This window comes from Herpailurus yagouaroundi, unplaced genomic scaffold (genome assembly GCF_014898765.1).
Source record: "Herpailurus yagouaroundi ecotype Mexico unplaced genomic scaffold, PumYag 209, whole genome shotgun sequence".
In the NCBI taxonomy this organism is placed as follows: domain Eukaryota; kingdom Metazoa; phylum Chordata; class Mammalia; order Carnivora; family Felidae; genus Herpailurus; species Herpailurus yagouaroundi.
Genome location: NW_024412440.1, coordinates 8,203,509 through 8,210,444, shown reverse-complemented (window position 1 = coordinate 8,210,444; position 6,936 = coordinate 8,203,509). Strand labels below are relative to the sequence as shown.

General features: G+C 37.0%; 1 long non-coding RNA gene across 1 annotated transcript; it reads right to left on the bottom strand.

Annotated features, from left to right (window-relative positions):
* Nucleotides 1-2,391: 2,391 nt before the first annotated feature.
* LOC121016150 (uncharacterized) lies at nucleotides 2,392-6,698 on the bottom strand. The gene is made up of 3 exons (XR_005784133.1): nucleotides 6,599-6,698; nucleotides 5,829-5,913; nucleotides 2,392-2,966 (listed from the first exon to the last, which is right to left on the bottom strand). It is a non-coding gene; the product is annotated as an uncharacterized LOC121016150 (long non-coding RNA).
* Nucleotides 6,699-6,936: the final 238 nt, after the last annotated feature.

Here is a 6,936-nt window from a genome sequence, read left to right as displayed (position 1 = left end):
TTCGAGCCCCGCGTCGGGCTCTGGGCTGATGGCTCGGAGCCTGGAGCCTGTTTCCGATTCTGTGTCTCCCTCTCTCTCTGCCCCTCCCCCGTTCATGCTCTGTCTCCCTCTGTCCCAAAAATAAAATAAATGTTGAAAAAAAAATTAAAAAAAAAAAAAAAAGAAATGACACCATAGTATGGAGAAAAATAAAGAGAAGAAGGGAATGGCAGTGTACTTCGGCATTATTGTCACTCATCAAATATTTGTTACTTTTAAACTTCTACCTAATTCTGGAGGCCTGTGGTTGGCTGGGGCTGTTGGCCCCATCCTGCTGAATGCATTCTGAGTCAAAGTGACCTGTGTCTTTTTCAAGCTAGAGCATTTGTCATTGAGAGCCACAACAGAGACCTCTGTGTTTTTTTTGTTGTTGTTTGTTTTGTTTGTGTGTGTGTGTGTGTGTGTGTGTGTGTGTGTGTGTGTTGCCACGGCTGGCAAAGGTATATGGTTTCTGTGCCATCTTAGGTCTGGTCTGAAGGTACAGAGGTGCTAAGCAGAGCCCTTTCCTGACCCAGGAATGACATATAGCAAGAACAAGAAATTTTGCTGCTTTAAAATTGCATTTATTTATATGGGCATTTGTGGGTTTTTTTTTTTGTTGTTGTTGATGTAAGAGCAATTATAGATCAAAGATTTCAACGTTTTGTGTTTTTTTTAATGTTTATTTTTGAGAGGGGGGAGGGGAGCAGCAGAGAGAGAGAGAGACACAGAATCAGAAGCCAGCTCCAGGCTCAGAGCTGGCAGCACCAGCCCTATGCGGGCTCGAACCATGAATTGTGAGATCATGACTTGAGCCGAAGTTGGACGCTTAACAGACTGAACCACCCAGGCGATCCTCAATTCTGTACTGTGTTAAAAGTAATTTTTAATTTGATTTCTGTAATTTTAATTGACAGAATTTTATAATTGCTATCTTATGTTGCTAAAAGTATTTATTAGCAATTCCCAATTGATTTTTAAAATATTTGATGATGTGTCTAACACATACAGCTAGATTTGAAATCTAAGGTAAGACACCAACAAAGGGACTGAAATAACCAGAAGCTTGTAAAAAGAAGTCATGACATGAAGGCCTCAGCTCTTATATGAAAAAGACAAAAACATTCATTTATTGTAATGCGTTAATTGGAAATTACTTAGCATGAGGTCAGAGCCTCAAAGGATTCGCTCTGTCACTTGTAAGAGCCAAGATATGGTCTGTTTCCAAATTCTATTGCCCCTGAGATAATCCTGCTTATGATCAGCAGCTTGACTAAATGTAGTTTTCTTACATGGCTGTGCATTGATTGATACAATTTTTTAGGGGCTAGCCCCCATCTGTCTCCTGTTGTTCCTAGATTTTGAGGGAGGAAAGAGTATTTTTGTTACATGGTGTCAAATTTTGTCTATAAAAAGAGAAAAAAAGGAAATGAAATATATTCATTGAGATTAACATGTTCTGAATCAATATTAACCTGTCAGTGGGGAAATAAGCCAAAAGCAATAAGTAAAACCGTAAATATAACCACACTACAATTATAAGCAAGGGAGCATATAATGGAGTAGATTCAGATAGGTAATATCTGAAGGTGCAAAAACCTTTTTCCCTTATTTTACCTTTTGGTTTGTTTGTTTTTGTTTTCACAAAGTGATCAATCAATTGCTGGGTACATTTTCTAGTATTTGGCAGCTGCTTAAAATACTTAAGCACCTCACATCATTGTTCTTTGGCCTTTGACAGGGTTATTCATTACTACTGCACTCTATGTTATTCTTAGTTTGTATTCAGAAAGGAAAATGGAATCATCAGGCATAACATCTTCTCCAGGGAACCGAGAACCGAGTCTGTGGTGTGCATGGGCACAAATGTTCTTTATCATAGTCTATAAAGTGTACGTGCTTAACACATAATAGTGGCTCGATATATATTTATTAAATCAATAAGAAAATATATGTGGTATAATATTTAATTTTGAGAATTTTTACTAAGGATAAGAATATCTCCGATGTATTTTGTTTTATAATCACTGACCTTTTCCCTGGAAAAAAACATATAATAAATGAATAAATAAAATCAATGAAACAAACAATTCACTACTAGTTACCAAGGAACATTTATGTGCAAAAAACTATTCTATGCAGATGATAATCACAGGCATACATACACCCAAACATACTATATCCCTATTTACAAAAAGCTTAGGAAATCTTGAGTGTGATATTCATGTTTCCTTCAGTATGGTATCCTCAATTCTCAGATCAGAATTTCTTGCTAGGTAGGAGGTGCTGGACTACTGTTCATAAGGGGGAAAAATGAATGAATGTGAAAATCAAAGTAAGGAATTAATTCTATTTAGATGGTGCGGGGTGTGTGTGTGTGTGTGTGTGTGTGTGTGTGTGTGAAAGACAGAAAGAGAGAGAGAGAAAGAGAGAATGAGGAAAAGAATGAAATACTCACATTGTTAGCAGTAGTTTCCTCCAGTGACATGAATTATACTTCCCTGGAAAAATAACAAAAGCCTGACTTTCCCCTTCATTAATGGAGAGAAACTTAGACACATTCTTTCCTTTAATTCTTTCTTGAATCTGTTTGTTGAGGTGGGTTGTGAAGATGTTCATAAAAAACACATTTGAATTTGATAGTCAGCAGTAGGTAGGTGTTTAAATAATATTTCCAGTAAGAGAAGAGAATCCTCTTTAAGAAAGACATATTTGCAAATTCTCCCTCTGGTTTCACATTCCATACTGTTCTCCGGTAACATAAGTTCATGCCATTCATTTTCAATAACAAGGTGTATATGAAAAAAATAAAAGATTCATGGGTTAAAGCATCTGTACTGTCAGCTCTTTTCTTCATATAGTCTCCCCACTTCTCTGTATCTTACTTTTTCTCTCCTTCTGCTTCTAGTCATTAGGACATTTGCTTATATATCCATCTCTCTTATTTGCTGAGAAAAAAGAAAAACCATGGATCTATAAACTCTCTAAAAATATTCATATGTTTTATATTTTACAGGAACGAATACCAACAACTTAAAAAATCATAGTGGCTTCAAGAGCATGACATTGAACATTAGCAAAGAAGTTTAAAAATACTTTCAGTTTTTTTTTTTTTACCTGATGCCTGCTAGACAAGTCCAATCTGTTCTATTTATTGTCTACATAACTTCTTGAAGAGGAAAAATGAAATCCTGCTTAAAGAGATTTATGCAGTTAGCTGTGTATATGATATAATACAATGGGAGGTACCCAAACAGCTTTTCAGGAAAGTGTTCTTTTAAATGGTTGGAAATACCCTTGTTCTCAATTTCCACATTATGCCTTTAAAGCTTAACCCTTTATTCCTCAAAATAAACCATGGGGTTTAACTTCAAAGTCTCCATTCATATGAGTCAATCAATGAAGGGATTGCCTACGATTACATTTTAAAACTTGTGACTTTATTGCACATCCCTGGAACATGTGGCTTTGGTTTCCTCTCTTCTATTGTTTGCTAATAGCTAATGGGTTTTCAAAATTCAGAGTAAGGTACTCACCGTCTTGTTATGTTGACTTAAGACATATCGTGGGTCAATCCCAATGAAAAACAAATGGCAACAAATCAAAACCAGAAAAAGGAGGAAGAAGAAGAGAAGAAAGGAAGAGAAGGAGGAGGGGGACAGGAGGAGGAGGAAGAAATCCTCAGAAGTGTATCTTTAAGTGAGTTCTCTTATCTTCAAAATTTTAGTCACCTGTAAAGGCTTGATATAAGTGCCATCTAAAATTGCATTGGTTTTCAAACTGCACCTCAAAAGAAGCAGAGGTTCTCGGATATTCACACTGGATGAGATATTCTCAATATTTTATTATAAAACCTTTCAAACTAAACAAAATTCCAATTAAAGTAGAGGCAAGGAGCACTTGATATTACTTTTCTTGAATTGATAAAATTTTATCAGGAAGGGGTTAAATCTTTATAATTAATCAGAAAAATAATAAGTATCTGACAATTCTGAGATTAGATTTCTGCTATTATATTTTTTGGAAAGAAACCTATAAAAAGTGTTTAATGATTCTTTCAGTCTTACTTTTCCCAGTGATACATTTCCAAAACGTCTGCTATCTTGATTGATATATGTGACCTTGCCATCTAAGTAGCCAATTAGAAGGGGCACTTCTGGTATGGCCGATAGAAGTCTACGGACTCTATACTAAAATGGCGTTTAGGTTACCCATTAAAAAGAGCTTTAAAAGCCAAAAAAAATGTTTCCAGTAAATCTCTCTTAAGCTCCTCTACAGGCAGCTTTCTAAGCTGGGTCTTTGGGCCCAGAGTAGGGATGAAATTCTTTTAGTTTTTTCAACCTTTCTGACTGCTTGTCAATCAGGATATAATATCCCTAAGTTTAAAACACAAAATCCACATTTTGGATTTGTGAAAAGGGTGGTTAATCCTATTTCAAAGAACATAATACAAATTAAATAGTGGGGGATCAATTCAACTGCAGGACTATCACTTCTTAAAAACATAAACAGGAAAGTTATTTGAAATTTTAAGTATCATCATTCCAACATTCAGATGTGGCTAATGAGATACCTTGAGTTAACTGTATATTAAATAGTTTAAGATACTAACAGTGTCATGTTGGAGACAAATAGAAAAAATGTGCATCCCTTTATTCACTTATCCAAGTATCTTCTCATGTTTTGAATCAAGTGGTAAACAATAAAGCGTTACAATAAAAAAATATACACCCTATATAAACCCCATGGTTGCCCCATCTGTTTGCATGTCACTGTCAACTCCCATGAATCTACCTAGTGGAGGGCCTGGGGGACAAGGAAGATGCAATGGCCCTGGGGCCAGGACAAGTGGAAATGACTGTTCCTACTGTCCAGTAATGCAGGGTCAGAAAACAAACTACAACAGACTATATTTAAAATTTCAACATTTTTGTTCCTCTGGAATTTTTTTCATTATTTTGATTTTTTAGATATTTATCTTGATTACCACGTTTTCTGGCAAAAATTCCCTTCATTTCATTCTTAATGTGTATTTATTTATTTTGAAACAGAGAGAGAGAGAGAGAGAGAGAGAGAGAGCAAGCAGGGGAGGGGCAGAGAGAGAGGAAGAGAATCCCAAGCAGGCTCCGTGCTGTCAGTGCAGAGCATGATGTGGGGCTCAAACTCAGGAACTGTGAGGTCATGACCTGAGCTGAAATCAAGAGTCCGACGCTTACCCGACTGAGCCACCCAGGTGCCCCATCCCTTCATTTCATTCTTCAGGTTCATGACTCATTCACATCACTGCAATCCCTGCCCTGAAGAACGCTAGAGCACAAGCAAAATTTGTACCCCTGGAAGAGTCGAAGGAATTAAACAGAGGAACTATCAGACAACAAGAGAAAATATTTGGGAGCTAACACTCATATCACTGTTGCTGGTACAACGAGGCTATCGTCTCACTGCTGATTTAATCAGGAGAAATTCTAAAATGCTTGAGCAGAGGGAGGTCCAGGACTGCCATCAACTTATTAATCAATCCAAAAAGTCCTGAATTTCTACTTTGAGATTTCTGCCGCTGAATGGAACTTGGCTATAAAGAAACATTTCTGTACCATGAGATCCTACATTTAAGCATTTTCTAAAGTTAACTGATGAGAATTCTTAATCTCATCCTCTATGGATCCCCATGATAAAGGATTCAATTTAATCTTGCCTTAAGGACAGAGGCTGTTTGTTTAACTCCCTTTTCTCAAGTGGTAGAAATTAAAGCTTTCATCTCAATGCAGAACCAAATTAGCAGGGACATATCCCCAAATTTTGTCACTTACTCATCTCTGATAGCTCCCAAAGCTGCAGCCACTTGTCCCGTGAGTCATCTCACCGCGCCCTCTGGTATTGTGTATTCAAATCAACCTGCAAAGGGACAAAGGGAATGCTTGCTCTCTTTTCCTCTGATGATGGATAATTGAGCCCACTATTATTTTATCACCAACCCCTGCGATTTCCAAATAGTCTTAACAGGTTGCACTGTATAAAATCAAGCTAGGGAATGGTTCTTTTGGAAATTAGCATGTTCAATCAAAATCCAGCCGGCTTCCCTTTTTCAAAGCATCTGTTGTCATTTCACATTCATGAACCGCTTTAGCACTGTCTGTGACATCAATTGGCTTTTGAGCGATCAGTTCCTAGTATGTAGCAATATGTGTTCCGCTGCATGTTAGTAAAAGACAGTATCAGCCTTTGATGGCTTATCAAAGTGTTTTGATTTAGCTACCTTTCAGAATCATTTTTGTGGTTTGCTTTGGGGTTTTAGCCTAGGAAGATCCATTCCTCTGAGAGAAATGGGGGAAATCCAGTAAGGCAGATCTCAGCGTTACAGCTTTTTGTTCTGTCCCCCAAAGAGCAATTCTTTTCCTTCAGAGTTAAAGAGGCAATGTCTCAGTCAGTAGTATTCATACACCCTCCTTAACAGATCCAAGCTCTGCCATTACAATTCAACAGAAATTCTTCTTATACATATAGTCAAGAAATTAAAAAATAAGAACTTAAATTATGTAAACAGTGTCTTTTTCAATAACTTAGTTTATGAAAAATTTACCTAGGAAGGGAGGACCTCACTAACATCGATCAGTGCTTCTCAAACTTTAGACTGCTTAACAAATAACCAGACTTGCTTGTTAAAAATGCAGATTTCCCAGCCTCATCCTCAAAGACTTGGATTCTAATTTTGTAGACTAACAGTCAGCCTTGAAACATACCATTCCATCTGATTATGATGCAATTAGTCCAAGGATCTCAATCTGAAGGAAAAAATGCATGCATTTTGAGGTATATAATCACACATGGCACATAGAATCACACTGGGCCCTCAACAACTATTAGCTCCTTTGCTTAATTTCAACGCCCAGTTTTGTTACCTGAAAGGCAGCATGCTAA